Source organism: Equus asinus, chromosome 25 (assembly GCF_041296235.1).
Source record: "Equus asinus isolate D_3611 breed Donkey chromosome 25, EquAss-T2T_v2, whole genome shotgun sequence".
Taxonomy (NCBI): domain Eukaryota; kingdom Metazoa; phylum Chordata; class Mammalia; order Perissodactyla; family Equidae; genus Equus; species Equus asinus.
The window spans coordinates 27691501-27710329 of record NC_091814.1 but is presented as its reverse complement, the minus strand read 5'-3'; the positions used below and the strand labels follow the sequence as shown (position 1 = coordinate 27710329).

At 40.2% G+C, this 18829-nt stretch overlaps 1 long non-coding RNA gene across 1 annotated transcript in view; it reads right to left on the bottom strand.

Annotated features, from left to right (window-relative positions):
• The window catches only part of LOC106831138 (uncharacterized), a 56272-nt gene that overhangs the window by 37089 nt on the left and 354 nt on the right, over positions 1-18829 (bottom strand). The window lies entirely within an intron of this gene.

Sequence of the window (18829 nt, the reverse complement as noted above, 5' to 3'; positions counted from 1 at the left end):
AAGACAAAAAAATTCTTTCTCTTGATAATGTTGACTGCCACTTGTTATTATGCTAGCCAAGTCTTAATGATTTTTTTTTTTAAGCAGATCTCCCTTTTCACAAAAATGGGCAGAGTAGAGAACAAGGAATAAGAGAGAAAGAGAATTCTATCCTGCTACAAGTGTAATTGAGAACAAGGAGGAATATGAAATATATTTCGAATAGTTTCATAAAAACACAATTCAATCATAACTGAATTTATGATGAACAAATTACTCTGAAGACAAATGTAACAACAAAAGTAATGTTTGTTTCATCTTATTTTACTTTTCGAGCTGGGAACTGTTGATCGGCAAGTCATTATGGAACATCTCCAAGATTGCTTTTGCTTGGGAACTTGATTTGTTTCTCTGAGAGAAAAATACTGCCACTACTGTTTACTACTGATAGGTTTGTAGATAGGCCTTTTATTTCTTTCATTTCATTTCATTTCTGATTTACTTGACAAATATTTTATTAAGCACTAACAATATACACGGCCCAATGCAAGGGACGAAGGAGAAACAGGACATAGAAACATGAAATACATATTATATATATCTGTATATCACTTCATTTGCAGTGACAGAACATTTATCTGCATATGTTTTATATATATATATATGCATATATGTGTACATATACATATAACAATTAGTCAAATTCCAAATTACCTGTCCTTTCCAAACTTGGAGGGCTCTGCAATACCCTGACAGAGTGACACTGAAGAACTCGGAGAGGCCACTGAATGTACATGGAGGAGGTCTGTGGCAGGGATTTTTGGTTTTGCCTCATTCTGCCAGTACAAGGTAAGCATGTTATGGAGGTCCCTTAACCTCTCTGTGTCTCAGTTGCCTCATTTGTAGCATGAGGACAGTAATACTGGCACAGGGTTATTACTGTAATACACAATTAAGGAGCACATGTGAAAATGCTGAGAAAAGCTAGAAGCACATTATATGCACAAGGTACTGTTCCTTCTTGATGGAGACTAAAACACACACTGGGGTATCTTCTCATGGACGGAAACTACATGGATCATGGGGATGAAAATATTGAGAAATAACAGTTTGGACTGTGTTTTCTAGTGGACAGTACCATGACTTCTGAGTAAACATCATTACACTATCATTTTGATCTACTGGTGTTATTCTTTCCTAACTGAAAGACAAGAAAAGAGTTTTCTTCCATCAATCGTGTCTTTAGTGCTTTAAGTTACAATTTTACTATGTCATTGTTCTTGGAATATTTTGGAGAGGTGGCAGAAATTTACCTTTCTAAGATGACTCATGTGTTTTCTTTTAAAAAAGAGCACATATTACTCTAGAGTATTAGGTCCCACTTTCAACTACATAACATCCAATGCTGGCTTCACCTACCATTTATATCTATTATGTTTAATTTTCATGTTTCCCAAGGCAAGCAATAAAACTGTCCCTTTTCTAGAGAGGCAGGAAGACAAGTAGAAAGGAGGGGATCACAAGGATATCTCATTTCCAAAGTGTGACTGACATTAGAGAATCCTACAGGGATTAAGGCTTGGTGAATAGACGAGATGGAGGGCAGTGGTTTTGTAATCTCACCTCAGCCTTAGCTGGATGGGAGAGTGTTCTCTTGTATGTGGAGAGCACCCAGACAAATGAGACCCAAGTTCTAAAGCAGTCTAATCTGCTCAGTGTTCCCAGACACTGAGCCCAAGATGCGTCAATCCCGAATATGATTGATCCGAATTCCATGCTCAGTGATTTCGCTTCCTTCAGGTTCTCCAACTGACGTTAAATTCAAAACGTCTCTCAATGCTCCAGCAGTAACCAGGTTTTCAAGTCCTAAACCAAATAACTTAATACAAATGTTGTGTGTGCTTGACCATTCTGTTCTTCCTTCCTGTTGCAGTCTTATTTTTATGTCAGCTATTTTAAGACTAAAGGTGCTCTAATAGTTAATGAATGACAGCTGTGAAAGGCCTCAAGTGGATTCACGAGTCTCACGGGAGATTCAGCTTGGACTAGGGGAAGGTCACCTTTATCTAATTGGAAATAAATTTGAATGTCTCACAAACACGACCCCAGAACATTATTAAAAACAAAGGAACATGCACTGCCAAAAACATTACCCAAGCAAACCACTCAAGGGCTAGTCTTCTGGGACTGATAAAATCACGTACATTTGCTTGAAGTCTGTAGGAATCCTACTGTGTCACAGCTGCATACTTACCAAGTTTATCAACCCCGAATACAAAGTATGAGAATAAACCTAAGACACAGCTCACATTGTGCTGTGCATAGGAATAAACTTGAAAGCAAACTGTAGGCCTGGCGGACAAAGACAAGGGAATGGGCAGTTGTTCTTCAGCTGCAAATCTATTTTAGATACTCAGCGATGGGGACAGGAATGAGGTTGAGGAGAAAAGATATAAATAAAGGTAGCTACTGGTGATAACTCATTTTTGAAAGAAAAATGCCAAAATGGGAAGGCATTATCCGTAAACACACAATTTCCGCAGTGGTGGCTATTTCAGACTTTGACAGGGCACTTGGGATAACTGTTCCTCTAGGTGCTATTCTCAGAGAACAAATCATCAATCTTTGGGGCCCATTTTACATAAACAACTAAGATAGACTTCAGGGGAAAAAAACAGACACCAGAGGAATTATCCAGGCTGAGTCTTTACAAGGAACAAACTATCCTGTTACTGCTCAAGTCTCCCCTTCACTCTGGCTTTCATGGGCCACGAGCGCAAGTGCTCTGTTATTCCATCAAGCACAGAGCATCCGTGAAACTCCCTGGTTCACCAGCTGAGCTGTAACTCCCACATTGTTTGGTCAGGCCATAGATAATTAAGTAGAAATGCCTGCATTCACTTAATAATTACCCAAAGACACTCAAGATCTTCCCAGGATACTGTTCTAACCATGTGATATTTCAGTTTAGAAGGAAATCTAGCTTTACTTTGATATTGAGGGAATCAATTTAAAACAAGTATCTCACCCAAATATTCCAAATATTGGCTTCTTGGTTCTTCCTGTTTTTTTCAGTTCAGATAGATAAGGCTGTTTATTTAAAAAGATTTATTTCTTTATAAAGGGAAAAAAATGAATATTTTGAAAGTTTTCTATCTGTTGATAGCACCTTCATCTGTTACAATGAAATAAAATACTCTAGAGGCTAGAGGGGAATAAATAATAAGTAAAATAATAACTTACTGAGTAATTAGCATCTAGTGAGCTCCTACTATGTTCCAGGTATATGTTGGTACTTACTCATAACCTCCAAGCATAACAAGAGCATTGTTTGTCCCTTTTATAGATAAGGAAACCATGCTTCAGAGATAGGAAACAACTTAAGATCATACAGAGGGAGAATGTGGATTTGAATTCAGAATGTTTTCACACCAAAGCTTGTGATTTTCCCACTTTACCATGTTTCTTCTCCACTTAATACATTTGTTAAGATATGAGTTTTCCTTTGTGAATAAAGACAACATTAATGGGCACATTTTCTTGAAGGTGATTGGTTTGGGATGATCCTTCACACTGTCCTTTGTCTCTCTGGTGTGCAGAGTCCCCTGGATCAAAAACCTTCAACCATCAACTCAAACTTCTTAACCTATTCAGACTTCTAGCCTCCATCCCTCACATCTCCAGCCAGGTTCCCATAGGATAGCCTGAGCTTACCTCTCCAACCTTTTCTGCCATTATTTCCCTTCACACACCCAGGGCATAGTCCAACTGCATGACTGGTTATCCTCTCTTATTCTGTGCTCTCCCACCTCCAAAACTTTACTCAGGCCATTAATGCCCTTAACGCCCAGGAATGCCCTTCTCCCCCTCCCCTACCACAGTCACGTGCCTTAGTCCTACTATCTCGCTCAGTCTAGCTCAGATCCTTCCCTTGCTTCTCATGACTGGAAGTAATTTCTTCCTCTTGTGAACTTTTATGGTATTCTCTCGGTATATTTCTTATAAACACCACTTTCCACCTTGTAACACGGTTATTTATATTTGAGTCTCCTTCGACTCGAGGGCAGGATCTATACTTGATTCACTGTTTACCTTCCACAGAGCCTAGCTTCCAATAGTAAGGATGCCAGAGTTAGAAAAAAGACTTTTAAAGGCCATTTAATTAAATTTGAATTTCAAATAAAGAATAATTTTTAAGTATAATATTTGAGTATTTTGCATATTCAAATATTACATGGAACATACTTATATTTTAAAAGTCTTCCTTCCTTATCTGAAATTCAAATTTAACTAGGTGTCCTGCATTTTAAGTGTCAAACTTACTAATAGATACTCACCAAATAGTTTTTAAATGAGTTTCATCTAAGTGCTGCAAATTTGACTATGGTATCACTAGTGCTGATTGAAATATCCTCAAATAGTCATATACTATCGACAGCTTCAGAAAGGATCATAGTGGTAATTTAGTCCAACCTTCTAGTTTTAGGATTATTTTAAAAAGTGGGATCTCTCCAAGACTTGCTCCAAATCACACATTTAGCTGGTGTTCTAGAATACACTTCACTGAAACTGGAACTGGTAAAAATATAAAGTAGATCATTAGAGCTTTACAGGGCTTTAAGGCTGAAGGGAATGTGAACTGCACTTCTGTACGTGCTCATTCACTCATTTGAGGCTGGCATTTGCAGCTATTTCAGCCTTTGTTTTATTGCTCTCTCTCTCTCTCTCTCCACATTGCCCACACTGTTTCAAACTATAAAGTCTTAGAGTCAGCAACTGTCCTATTTGGTCACTGATCATTCCTGCATGCTAAATTAAATATAATTATAGAAAGAACACCCGAAATACATCTATCAATAGACTCAGGACAGACCTAAGTAAAACGACCTAGGCCACAATGTTTTTTCCCCCCAGGTCTAGGAGCGCTTTTCTTCCCTATGGCCCTGCTACTGCCCTAGAAGACAGAGTGAACCCTGCCCACCAGGCTTCTTGCCTTGCAGAGCCTTCTCTCTCTGGCCCTTCTCTTTCCTTGCATGAGAGCTTTCCTGCCCTGCTTGCATCTAACTGCCAGGTGGGAAAACAACCTGATAACTATCTGAGCAAGGCGATAAAGGCTGACATGTTTAATAGGCTCAATGTGCACCTCCTCCAAGAGCCAGCTGCAATGTCCTACTTTTTGTAAAGACTCTATTGATTTCCCCAGGAGGTTAACTGCTTCCTCCTGGGAGCTACCACCACACTTCTATCAACTCTCTAGTACAGCACTTCTCTGGCTGAGGTGTAATTAGCTGTTTATAAACATACACACACACACACACAACAACCTCTTCAAGGACAGGGACGATACCTTCTTCATATTTATACTGCCAACACCTAATATAGTTTCTGCCTAATACTAGGCAATCAATATATATTTGTTAAATAAATGATTTTGTTAAAAGTATTTACACAGGGGATTCCTAGATATATAACAGCCAATACAGTGACTTCTTAATGATTAGAGGGTCAAACACTGAGAATAGCCAAAAAAGAAAGATTTTTTTTTAAGTCTTGTGGTCTAACAAGTAGTCTTCAAACATGTCAGCCCTGAAGATCCCTTCTTAAGAATAGGATTATTACTGATTCAGAAGTGTTTACAATGCAGAGCATCATAAACTTTAAACCATTTTGTCTCCTCTAATTATTACCTCTAATTATAACTATGCTATCTTGAATCTTTCTTTCGTTTCTTTAATAGTATCTTTGATAGATTCCCTAACTCTCTGGTCACTTTTAATTATTAAAACATAGACTTGCCAGTTGAAAACAGGAGGAGAGAGGGTGAAGCCTAGCCTGCTCTTCCACTGCTCCCTCTCCTCTTTCTATGTCTGTGTTCCCAAAAGTTGGGGGCAAAGGGTCAGGAGAATCAGAGCTCATCTTACAAAAGCATTAATATACCAGACCAAGGTGTAAGGCATTTCTGGAATCTCTCTGACTTGGAAGGGCTCTGTCCTTTGCTGGTGGCTTCAGCTGATGTGGTGGTCTCTGTAGGATGGAGTGTGTATTTTCTTGGAGGTGTTCAGTTGTCCTAAGGTGAGTCTCCCTCCAGCCCTGCTGCAGTATTTCTTGCAGGTGGAGGCTCCCTTCCTTGGCTCTGCAGCTGCCAAAGCTCCTCTAGAGCCTGGCCTCCCCCTACCAACCATTGTATCCTTTCACATGGAGCCTCGGAAACATGGGTTGCCTTCCCAAGCACTCTTGCCTTTGGTACCCTAAGCCCTACAGGCTACACTAGTATTCTTTCTGCTTTCAGGAAATCTAAGTAAGAGATAGGCACTTTCCTCTACGTTTACAAACATGCTCTTCCTTTGAATTCTTTGTCAAGCTTTCCCTACCTTACTACCTTTTCCTTACCACACTCCACACCACGTTCCAACGGGAGCTCTAAAGCAGGCTCACAGGTTCTACAGATCAGCAAGGAAGAGGAGTTCTCCCCTTTGTTGGCATCTCTGTCTCTACCCGTAACTCTCTTGCAGCATGTCCCCCTGACTTAACTCTCCTGTCAGCTGGCTTTTCTTAAGTAGGGTCACTGCTCCTTAGCTGGACAGCTGTAAGTAACACTACAACACTGTTGCACCGGGGTGCCCCTCTTGATGCTGGTATATAACTACCTTCGGAACCGATAGGGACTCTGTAACATGGGTCACTGAAAGCTGACTAGTCATCTTAAGACAAACTTTTTTACTGTTAGCAAACTAGTATGTTATTAGCAGTTACGGGCTTGGGCACATTTTTAAAGTTGTTTCTAAAGTGATATTCTGTCATGCTCCTTTCAATTTTATCTTGGTGTATTCACTAAGTGGACAGCTTTAGAATTCAGACACTCTCAGTCCTGGGTAAATCAGGATAATCCTCTACGCTCTGTTGAATAAAATGTTACTTTTCTCTGTGACATAGACTCAAAGTGTCACCAATTCAATTAACTTTCCATTTGTTCCCTCAGAAAATATCCAGGCAGGGCTTTTTAAGAGTTCTGTTTCTAAGAAAAAGAAAATATACTGAGCATGTTGCCCTCAAAGTGCATTAGTAATATAAAAATAATAAGTAATTAGTACTCAATCTAAAAAGGAGGTACAAATTCAGGGATTGTATTCTACTCTGAGTGGAGCTGGCAAATTTATCCTGGCTTGAGCCTTCAGGCTATTTATAGATCCTGTTCAGTGAGGTTTTTAGTCCAGGATATTGTACACCATGTTTTATGGGTTGAATTGTGTCCTCCGAAAGAGATATGTTGAAGTCCTAATCTCTAAAACCTGAGAATGTGACTTTATTTGGAAACAGGGTCTTTATAGAGGTCATTAAGTTAAAATGAGGTCATTACGGGGGACTTGAATCCAGTATGACTTGTGTCCTTATAAGAATGAGAAATTTGGACCCAGACACACACAACAGGGAGAATGTCACGTGAAGATGAAGGCACAGATCGGGGCGGTACAGGGACAAGCCAAAGAACACCAAAGATTGCCAGCAAACCACCAGAAGCTAGGGGAAGGGCACGGAACAGATTCTTCTTCACAGTCCTTAGAAGGAACCAGCCCTGCTGACACCTTGCTCTTGTACTTCTAGCCTCCAGAACCATGAGACAATGAATTTCTATTGTTGAAACCAGCCAGTTTGTGGAACTTGTTATGGCAGCCTCGGCAAACTAATACAATAATGCCTTTTTTCTAATCTCATAATTTCTGAATTCCTATACAAAAGCCTCATCTCACACTTGGGAGCAACTCCTCTATGGGATGAGACTAAAACAGAGGGAAGAGCAACTGGGATTCTGATATGACCAGGCTACTCAACGTGTGGTTTTCTCTCTCTTACCTCTCCAGCCCCTGCGAGCTCTCTTTACTTCATCCCCTTCCTGAGCCAGAGATGTCACCATCCAGGAAAAATCAATTCTACTATATCCTTTACTTGCACTTTTCTCTAAAATGAAATAGTTTTCTCCAATGTAAGATTCTACATTAGCAAAGTGGTAAATAGTTGGAGAACTTAATAAAGTCTTCTCAATTTTTATTTGTGAAATAAAAATGAGAACCTTTTTGTCCTTTTTCTTTTTTTTTTAAACAGGAAGGACCTATCAAATCATCTAGAAAAAGCCTCTATTTTACTAAGCAGGACACTGAAATAATAGAAACAATATATTGGTCTCTGCCTTTGGTTCCTGGAACAGAACAGAACTCGTAAAACCCTTGTAATTTAAGGGTTTCCCAAGTGACAGGAGCACTACGAGCATCTTTTGTTCTAACACTCAGTCTTTGACCCTGGTTCCTGACACAGAGCTCCTAAATCCCTTGGAACTTTCTGAGAGATAGGAGTGTCTTTTGTTCCAATGAGGTGACTCCGACTGGGCTCCTGGAAAGCTTCAGGATGGAGGCTGGATGGCAGAGAGACCAAGGCATGACTAGAAGCTTGGAACTTTCAGTCCCGACCCCCTTCCTCTGGAGTGTTGGAAATTGTCTTAATAAGCAATCATGCTGTGGGGGCCTGGAATTGGCCACCCCAAGATATGTCTCTTTGGCATGATGATTATTTGAGGCTGGTTCCTTTGCAGACAGGAAAGCAATTGAAAAGGAGAATTTACTTACCCTTTGTAAGAGACATTTACATTGTAAAGGAACTCTCCATCTGTAAAGATATCTCCCTCAACCAGGAAGAAAGGGGGATGACCTTATCTCTAGAAACCCTTAATCAATGGGGAAGGCAAGGACTTAAATCTGCATTTGTTTATTGTGGTTGTCTGGTAACCTCCTGTAACCGACTCCCCCCACCTCCAACATCCTCCTTTGTCTTCAGCTGGATATGGTATTTCAGCTGCGGTGGTTTCGGCCATTTTGGCGAGTTGCTCGGCTTGCCTGAGGCAATGTATAGATATACATTGACAGATAGAAATGGCAATCAATGGGATGTGTTGGAGTACATGAAGAAGCCATTTGGTGTAAACCTAATTCGGCCTGACCTTGTCTTTCCAAAAGGGCCTGACCGAGGCCGTTGAGCATGCGTTGTATATCTGCTTTAGATATTCCCTATGGCAAGAACAAAGGCCCTTGAGATAAAGGTGCAACTTCCCTCCCGCTCCCAACGTTGGCATTTCTTAAGGATTAAGCATCTTTCCTTAGGCTAGGAACTGATTGCTGTGCTCACCTGTGACCGCCCAGCTTCAGACAATAGACTTGCCTCCTGCTTCGCCCTCTGAGATAGCTGACTACCACCTGCTGGGTCCATCAAGCACTGTGCCAGACAGGGCAATCTTGTGACTATTGTGGGAGGGACATTTCAATCATATGTGAAACATCCTGTTTGGGGGTATATAACCACTCTGAGCACCCCACTTCTTTGGTGCCCTTTCTTCCTTCAGGAAGAAAGGCCCCAGGCCATGGTCCTCATAAAGCTTTGTTTAATTTTCTCCTGCTATTCTGTCTCATGTGAATTTAATTTGTTCTCCGGCCAGATGAACCCAGAGAAGGTAGAGGAAATGTCTTCCTCCCCTACAACGCCTACCTGACAAAACTTCCATAAAAATCTCTGAAGTACCCGTTTTGAAGGTTTCTGGGGTGGTCAACACATCCATGTGCCAGGAGAGTGAGGCATACCAACTCCATGGGGACAGAAGCTCCTATGCTAGGGACCCTTCCAGATCTTGCCCTATGTATCTCACATCTAGCTGTTCACTGGTATCTTCTACTATATAATAAACTGGTACATACAAGGGATTCCCTGAGTTCTGTCCGCCATTCTGGCAAATTACTGAACCCAAGGGGGAGGGGTGGGAACTCCAATTTACAGGCAGTCAGTCAGAAGTACAGGTGACAACTTAAGACTTATAATTGGCCTCTGAAGTGGGTGCAGTCTTGTGGAACTGAGACCTTAACTTGTGGGATCTGACACTAACTTCGGGCAGTGTCAGAAATGAATTGAATTGTAGGACACCCAGCTGGTGTTGCAGAATTGTTCACTGTGGGAAAAACCCCACACATTTGGTGACCAGAGGTGAAATAAAGTTTTGAGAGGAGAAACAGAGTTTTTCCTTTTCACTCCTCTAGAGAAGAATACAAAGTTAAAACATTATTTTGCACTGATAGGTAATCTGTCCTAATTTTAGGTATTGAAAATATGGTGTCTGACACATACAAGTATTCAATGAGTTGCTGTTGACAGCATGATGGCCATTATGTTTGTAACCTATACAAAATCTTTGCAATTTTGTCAAGTCTGATTTATCTTGGGGTTAGAATCTTAGCTCAAATTTCTATCCCCCACTTCGTCACCCCCCTGCATGGTTTGCCACTCTGCTTTCTATCTTCAAGCCTAAAAGGAAAACATAACAAGAGTGAAATAAAATGTCCTCAGCCCCCCCACAAAACTACAGCTCTGCTGTGGTTAAAGGAGAAATAAAGTGATTTTGAGATAAATAATTCACTGTCATGCAGGGTAGGAATGATCTCTTAGCATAATTATAGTCTGGTTCATTCCTAAGAAATAAGGTCAAAATTATGTTAATACTATGATTATGAATTTCTCATTTAGAGCAAATAGTCTGGTTCATTCCTAAGAAATAAGGTCAAAATTATGTTAATACTATGATTATGAATTTCTCATTTAGAGCAAATAGTGGTTTTCTTAAAGAAATTAATCCTCGGGGTGGAGTAAATGTGTTTTGTTTTAGTTAATATTAACTCCAGGAAAAACCCTTTAGAGGAGCCTGAGTCACTGAGCAGAACCAGAAGCAACTGACAATCAACAGATGGGCAAAGCTGTGAAATTTCTCTTTAAGACAAAGGAAGAAATGGAAAGAGCCTAGGACTTTATTCTTTCTCTTTGGAGTGATGGTAGGCCTTAGCGAAATAGGAGCTGGGAGGAACCCTGGAAGCTGCCAAATTGTGGGAAAAGAGGGTTAGGATTGAGAGAATACCTACATAAGACCCAGAAGGCCTAGAACATGCTTGTGAGACTGTCAGCCCACCCAAAGCCTGCAGAGGGACACACTTCCTTGAATAACACAGAGAGCAAAGCAGTTACGACAAAGAATCCAATCAACTAAATCCTTCCCAAAAGAACTGCTTAATGCTCCAGAGGTCTCTTTTCATGGGTATTCTGTGTGTGTGTGTTATAGGGAGGCGGTAGAAGGTATGGAGAGATCCATTCCTTAGAAGGGATACAACCTGCGGAACTTAAAGAGAAGGCGTCTACTGCACAGGTTACAAAAATCAACACTGCCCCCACCAGTATGCCATAAGGGTTCAAGATTAGGTAGCACAGTAGAGTAGCTAAGGATAGGGTTTCTCCCCGTAGATTACTTGGGTTCAGATTTTGGCTCCCTGGTTTCCTAGATGCATGACTATGAGCAAATCATTAAAGTTTTCTCATGTGATTTATGTTTTGATTTTTCATCTGAAAAATGGAAATAGAAACTATTCATGCAGTTGTGGTGAGACTTAACGGGGCAATACATGGAGAGGACCTAGAACCTAGTGTGTCTCCCATGAATGTGAGTAGTTACTCAGTATCACATGCAAAAAGTACAGGAATGGAAATTACCATACGGGTTATCCTAGGAACAATAGTCATGTATCAATTTTGAATTTATATAATCAACCTGTTTACCAGGTTGAATCTATTTAATAGATACTGGGTGAAAACTGACAGGTGATTGTTTTTCAAATACTAAGGATGAAATTAGATACTATTACTTGATACTTCTACAGAAATATTTTGATAAAACACTCAGATACAGTCTCCTTTTTGAGAGAGAACAGGATTAGGGACTACAAAAAGAAGACACTGAGAACCTAGAAGTGATTTCCTTCTAAGGGATCACTAAATAGAGTCCATACTAGATATACTCCAGATACAGAAATCATTAGCATAAAAGAATCCATAGGAATGATGACACTAGAACTGTGACAAAAAAAGCTAGTTATCCTGCGTTTTCTGATTTGTGATACTCTGTCATTACTGGTTTCCTTTTTTTAAACTTCCTTTTCCAAAATTTACATTACAAATAATTAATTTTAACATTAGTGTTCATTAATATTAATATTTTTTCCTGAGAATCTCGTTAACTTCCTTGAAATAATTGGAAACACCACAGGATAATACCAACGTAGGAAATATTTAGTGTATAAAAATGTATTTAAAATGTCATACGGGACAAATAATTTTTATCAATATCCAATTTGTTTGGGCTATCAATTCCTAAGGTTTTCTATACTAACTATGTTAAAACAATATAGGCTGGTATGAAAGTTGGGGAGAGGATAATAAGGGAGTAGAGTATAACATATCAAATTTTGCTTCTGTGGATCTGGTTCAGAGTTCATCACAAATTAGCCAAGGACATGTATCTTACAGTTCCAAACTAAAAATTCCATTTGAGTCCATAAGAAAGATACTGTTTAAAATATTGCAAATGTATACCTCAGTTTCCAAATTCACTAATAAAGAGGCACACAGCTGAAGAATGAAGTAGAATAACAGGTCTGGAATGATTAAAAGGTAATAAAAAGCAGATACCTACTTTGAATTCAATGCTGTTCTCTTAAGCCTGAACTCTAAACATGTATTTGAAAGCCAATAAATTTAGAATCTAATTTTTTCCATCTAGAACATTGTGTTTGATGTCTATCACTGTAATTCTGTTTACTTACGTAAAAGAAAATGAAATCAACTTTCAAAGTGTGTAAGATTAACATTAATACAACAGCGCCACCCAGTGAACATGCTGTGAATATAAAAATTTTACTAGAATTTACCATTTTCTTTAAATATGAGTGCATTTTCAGTATTTATAGGCCCAACCTTTTATATGAAATTATACACTAAAATACTAATTCAAAAATATACAAAAGCATTATACATTTTTAACTATTCATTCAAAATTAACCACAGTTAAGATGTGCGAAGGGTATTCCAAAATTTGTGAAGAAAGGGGTTTGCATATTAGATGTTACCTGTAAGGTCAGCAAGCAATAAACGTTAGCTGATACGTGAAAGAGACAGTTTCCCTCATATGAAAAGTCAGGCAAGTATAAAACTATGACACTCCTTTGCTTTGAGAGGTTTTACCCATACCTCACAATACACAGTTTCAAAGATTTTCTGTCTGATGTCCTCAGTATAAGTATGTGTTCATAACTTCACTTCAGCCTGCTATTCGTGGCTGTCATTTCTAAGACATGAATAAATTATTCACGATTTGCATAAGTGAAATGAATAATGGCATCAATCATACAACTATAGAATCTGTAAGTCAATCAAAAATATGATGTGGTCAAAAATGCTAGTATGAGCTCAGATAGCATTAATAGCCTAGTGTATACCAAACAGACAAAAGTTGGAGTGTTGTTTTCAGTTTTAAGTTCATACAAATTGAATCAAACACTTTTTGCCATCTTTTTATTTTTCATAGGAACAATAAGCACATGGGGGGGAAAGCATAAAGAATCAAAGTACATACAATAAAAAGTAAATTTTCTTTTCTCTCTGACACTCAATTTCCCTCCTCAGAGCCTACTATTATTACTAATTTCTCCTGTTAGATGCACCATGTTTAAAAAGGAGTGTTTCAGTTCAACAACAAACACTGACTGGGTGCCCAGTTTGTGCCACATCAGTGTTAGGTGCTAGGGGATCAAGTCACTAAGAATCAGCCCTGTGTAGCAATGGAGACAGTCACAGAACAGATCATTTCAATATAAGATAAACTTTTATTTCATTTTTTTTGGTGAGGAAGATTGGCCCTGAGTGAACATCTATTGCCAGGGCCCTGAGCTAACATCTATTGCCAATCTTCCTCTTTTTGCTTACTCTGGGCTGCCAAAGCAGAGGGTACGAACTTCACTACTACACCACTGGGCCAGCCCCTAAACTTTTATTTTTTTTAAGTACACAAAGAATCCACTTCAGACCTCTCTTCCCACTGCCATGTATCTGGACATTTTCACATGTATGTCTCACAGGCATCTTGAGCTAGAGATGTCCAAAACTCAATGACCAGTCACCTCCCAAAAGGAGTTTGCCTCTATGTTACCTAAATCAGAGAATGACACCCCATTTATCTAGATGCTCAAGCCAGAAAACTCTCATTCATTCAACAGATGTTTACCAAGCATCTACAATGTCTAAGGATTTGTGTTGGGCTGTAGATATACGATAGCAAATTGAGTAGTCCCTGTCTTCACCAAAACTTGTTTATGGAACTCCATTTCCTTGATTTCTCTCACTTCTGCCCTCCCAGTTCCATCAGCCATCAAGTCCTGCCACTTCTACCTCCTAAAATCCTTGGGGATGTATTTCTAGCCACACTGGCAATACCCTAGCATAGCCTGCCATCTTCTCCCTGGATTACTACAGTGATGTCCTAACTGGTCCCCTCCCTCTAGTCTTGCGGCTCTTCAATTCCATTTTCTCACGTAGCCACATTCATCATCTAAAATATAAACCCACGGGCTAGCCCAGTGGTGTAGTGGCTAAGTTCTTGCACTCTGCTTTGGTGGCCTGGGGTTCGCAGGTTCAGATCCTGGCTGCCGGCTTAGCACCGCTCATCAAGCCATGCTGTGGAGGCATCCCACATAAAATAGAGGAAGACTGGCACAGACGTTAGCTCAGCGACAATCTTCCTCACAAAAATAAAAATAACATAAAATAAAATACAAACCTAAATATGTTGAAACCCTTCAAACTTACAATTACCTTTAGGAGGAAGTCCCAACTCCTTAACACGACTAGTAATGCTCTTCATGATCTGGTCCCTATTTACCTCTCTCGCCCTCTGTCCAGAATCTCTTCCTAGACTGTGCTCTCCTCTCATGTCTGAGCCTTCTCAAGAGTCATTACCTCTCTCTGGAACACATGCCCTTCACCCTTTAACCTAGCCAATTCCTAGCTGTTCTCACACATCAAGACAATCAGACTGAACTAATTTTTTTTTTGAGGAAGATTAGCCCTGAGCTAACATCTGCTGCCAATACTCCTCTTTTGCTGAGGAAGACTGTCCCTGAGCTCACATCAGTGCCCATCTTCCTCTACTTTATATGTGAGACACCTGCCACAGCATGGCTTGACAAGTGGTGTGTAGGTCTGCACCTGGGATCCGAACCAGTGAACCCCAGGCCGGTGAAGCTGCTGCACCACCAGGCCGGTCCCTGACCCAGTTTTTTAAAACATTACTTGTTTCCCTTCCCTATGAGAATATAAGCTCTGTCAGGTCAATTATCAGATTGGTTATTACCACATCTGCTTGTTCACAATTGTATTTCCAGTATCTAGCTCAGTGTCTGGCAGAAAATGAGGGGCTCAATAAATATTTTTTGAATGAATGCCAAGAAAGCCAGGAGGAAAGTCAGCTAATTTAGATTATGGCACAGGGAAAGACTTCTTGGAAGACCTCTGAAGAATAAGGAAAATCAAAACAGTCTAGAGAAAAGGTCATGAGAAAAGGTCTCAAAGTATAAAACAGCCTCATAAATGGGAAGTGGGTGTGATCAGAAACGAGATTGTTAGCATAAACTATGGCAAGATCATGGAGGTCCCAGCATGCCAGGCTATGGAGGTGGACTTCATCTTAAGAGATGCTGGGGGGAAGGGTTGTAGAAATTTAAGCAGACAAGTGAAATGGTCAGATTTACATTTGAGATTGATCATTCTGGCTGCTACTTCTTACAAGATGAATTTAGGGGTGTAGGTGGGAGTGGTAATGCTGGACAGCAGCAGTGAGATAGACTGGTAGCTTAAATGAAAGGGAGACAAATCAGAGCTGGAAGGGCTCATGAGTCCTCCCGCACGGATCTATCCTGAAGGCAAGAAAATAAGTCTGAATCTCGAGGGAGAAGTCAGATAGAGCAGTAGTTTTAGGATCCACGTAAAACAAGTGGAGGATATTCCCAAGGGGAAGATACAGACAAAAAAACAAGGTTGGAAGTTACACTATTTAAAGGGCGGGCAGAGAAAAAGCCCCCTAAGAAGTGTGAGGCAGGTAGAAGAAAAAGGAGAGAAGCGAAGGGAGTTAGGCTGCCAGGAGGGTCTAATCAATGGTATCAAATGCAGCTGAGAGGTCTAGAAAGAGAAGCACTCATCAATTGCATACGTGGAAGAGTCATATTTCATCTTCTGAGACAGCTAAGAGAGAGGTAGATAAATGTGGCGAGGGAAATGGGGAGGCGGGAAGTTAAGGTATATGTTGCATGACGGCTTGAATTTTCTCAGTTAACTGGGAACAAGGTTACTGGAAATGTCTGTGGCCCCTAGAGAATCTGTACTCAAATGAGTGGGTGCTTGATGGCAAGTCAGGAGTAGGACTCTGTCTTGGTATTTCACACCACACCAGACCAAGTGAATCAACTTTTCGCCCTTATTTATCTGCTAGAAACAAAGCAGAAACAACAATTTGGAACCCCTATCACTTAAAAAAAGACATTTTTTTTTTTTAACCAAAAGTACTAGCTACGGCAGGAAAACCACTTGCATTAAAGATAAAGTCCCAGTTGCATGCTGGCATGGTCTCACTGAGCAGCCCCATCTTGTCACTCAAAGGTCTGCTCAGTCCTTACAGCTCTGTCATCCAGCCTCTAAAGTGTAATCTAGAAAGGGAACATGGAATGAAAATTAGAAAAGGAACAGGCATAAAAATTGCAGGTGTGTGTGAATGTCTTAAGTGCTTGAAAAATAATTTTTAGACTACTCTGGCCACCTTCTAATAAAGAGAGGAGTTGAAGCTAGGAAGGGGGTTGAGCAAAGTGGTAGTTGGTGAGAAATCACTGAAAATTATTTGACTGGGAATTGATGAATGATAAAGGATTGTCAAGAATCAGGGGGTGAGCTGAAGCTGAAGACCAAGAATCTGTTGTATGTCACTTTGTGTTATTTTCTCCAGGGTAACCAGCTGGGGACTTATGGGATGGGTTCAGGGTTAAGGTTTTGACAGGCCCCTAAGTCAGAGGCGTCAGACACAGGGACTTCAGATGCCGATAAACTGCACAGTCTAGGTTGGAAACGGAGGTAATGGCAGGAGGGCTGACAAGGAAGATGAAATAGAAGAGTATATATATGGAGCAGGTGAGGGTATATAGGTGCAGAAAAAAAAACACTACAGTCATAAAGAATACTGGAGTCTCATTTTCTGCTGTAGTTAGTGTCTTTATGGATAAGGACAAAGCTCTAGAAAGTCTAGATAGAGATTTCTGATGCTCTGCCCTCCACTTCACACTGACCAGTAACACGCAAATGAATTCTGAAAAAGTCAGATTTACCCTTGTAACTGAGATAATTTGAATAAATATCCATTCATTTTTTCATAAATAATTTTAATTCTGATATAACTATCAGCTTGCCATTTCTATAGCAAAATTATCCCTCCTATAAACAAGCATTATTTTGTAGATACAGTTGTCCTGCTCTTCTTTCACTTCCTTTTTCTCTCTCCACATGGTTCATCCTATTCTTGGCTTACATAAAGCTCTCTTTTCTTGTCTGGACTCGCAACAACAGTTCAGACATTTGTTGAGCACTTAGCATTTGCAAGATATTTTACTAGGGACAATGTATAAATAATAGCCAAAATAATGGCTTGTACTCAGCGAGTGCTCACAATTCTGCCAAGCATGGTACATGAACCAATCCATTTAATGTTTATGACACCCTATAAGTCCGATAAGATTATCATTGTTATTTTAAAGATGGGGAAACCAGTTTAGTTAGATTAAACGACTTGCCTAAGTCCACACAGATAGTAAATAGTGTGATGAGGGATTTAAACCCAGCTCTTGCCGACTTCAGAGCTGTGCTCTCAGCCACTATGCCATACTCCTTTGCTCCACCTCTAAGGACACAGGGCCTAGAAGAGGATGGGCAGGCACAAGTAATCAACTTGATTTTAAGAGCCAATGAGAAGGGTCTTTTTTCTCTCCTTTCCTGACTCTGATATTTTTTAAAGTCTATTTCCTAGCCTACTTTTGAATTTTATTAGATTTTAACCTTGAGAATTACATCAGTAAATGGACATAAAAAGGGAAAAAGCCCTAAACTACTAAATATGAAACGTACTTTTATTTAGAATAGGTATAAAATTCTATATCAATAGGCAGTCTTTCGTCTCCCACAACAAAGCACCAGAATTTGCCTTTACTTTCAACACGATCTTTCTAGCATTATTTTCACTTCATTCAGTCCAGACTCCCCATCCAAAATACGACCCTCACCTCACCGGATAATACTGTACCCTGCAATCAGAAGCAAGTCCTATAGGGCCCCAAACCGCAATAAAACTAAATGGCTTTCCCCCCTGACAACTAGCCCAGTCACGTCTCCGCTGCAAGAACCTGACTGGACATCATGTATGAAGTGCCCTTCCTTCACGCTCCTTATCTGAAGAATCCAACTCACGCAGGGACGGGCGAGTCTGGGGACTAGCTCAGTGCTGGGAAGCATCGGAGTGCCCGGCTCCCGGGGAGGGATGAATGGATGGAGGGTGAAGCTAAGATCAGGAGACCTGGGTTCTACTCTAGACAGTGCCACTTACTGTAGAGTTTGGAACAAAGCACTTCTGAGCTCCAGTTTTTCTGTCTGTAAAAGTGCTTACCAACGCAGAATCAGAGGATCTGTGTCCAAATACTGGTTACGCTACTTGTGAGAGCTACCTGCGCATCGCTTCAGGCCAGGTGCATAACCTCCCTGGTTTAGATCCCTTATTTGATCACAGTATCTATTTGCCGCCTCCCCCCTCCCCTCTTTTAACGATGCCTAAGTAAGATAATGCCTCTAATACAGAGCCCAGTGGCTCATAATCAATGCTCAGAAAATATCAGTATTATTATTACTCTGGGCC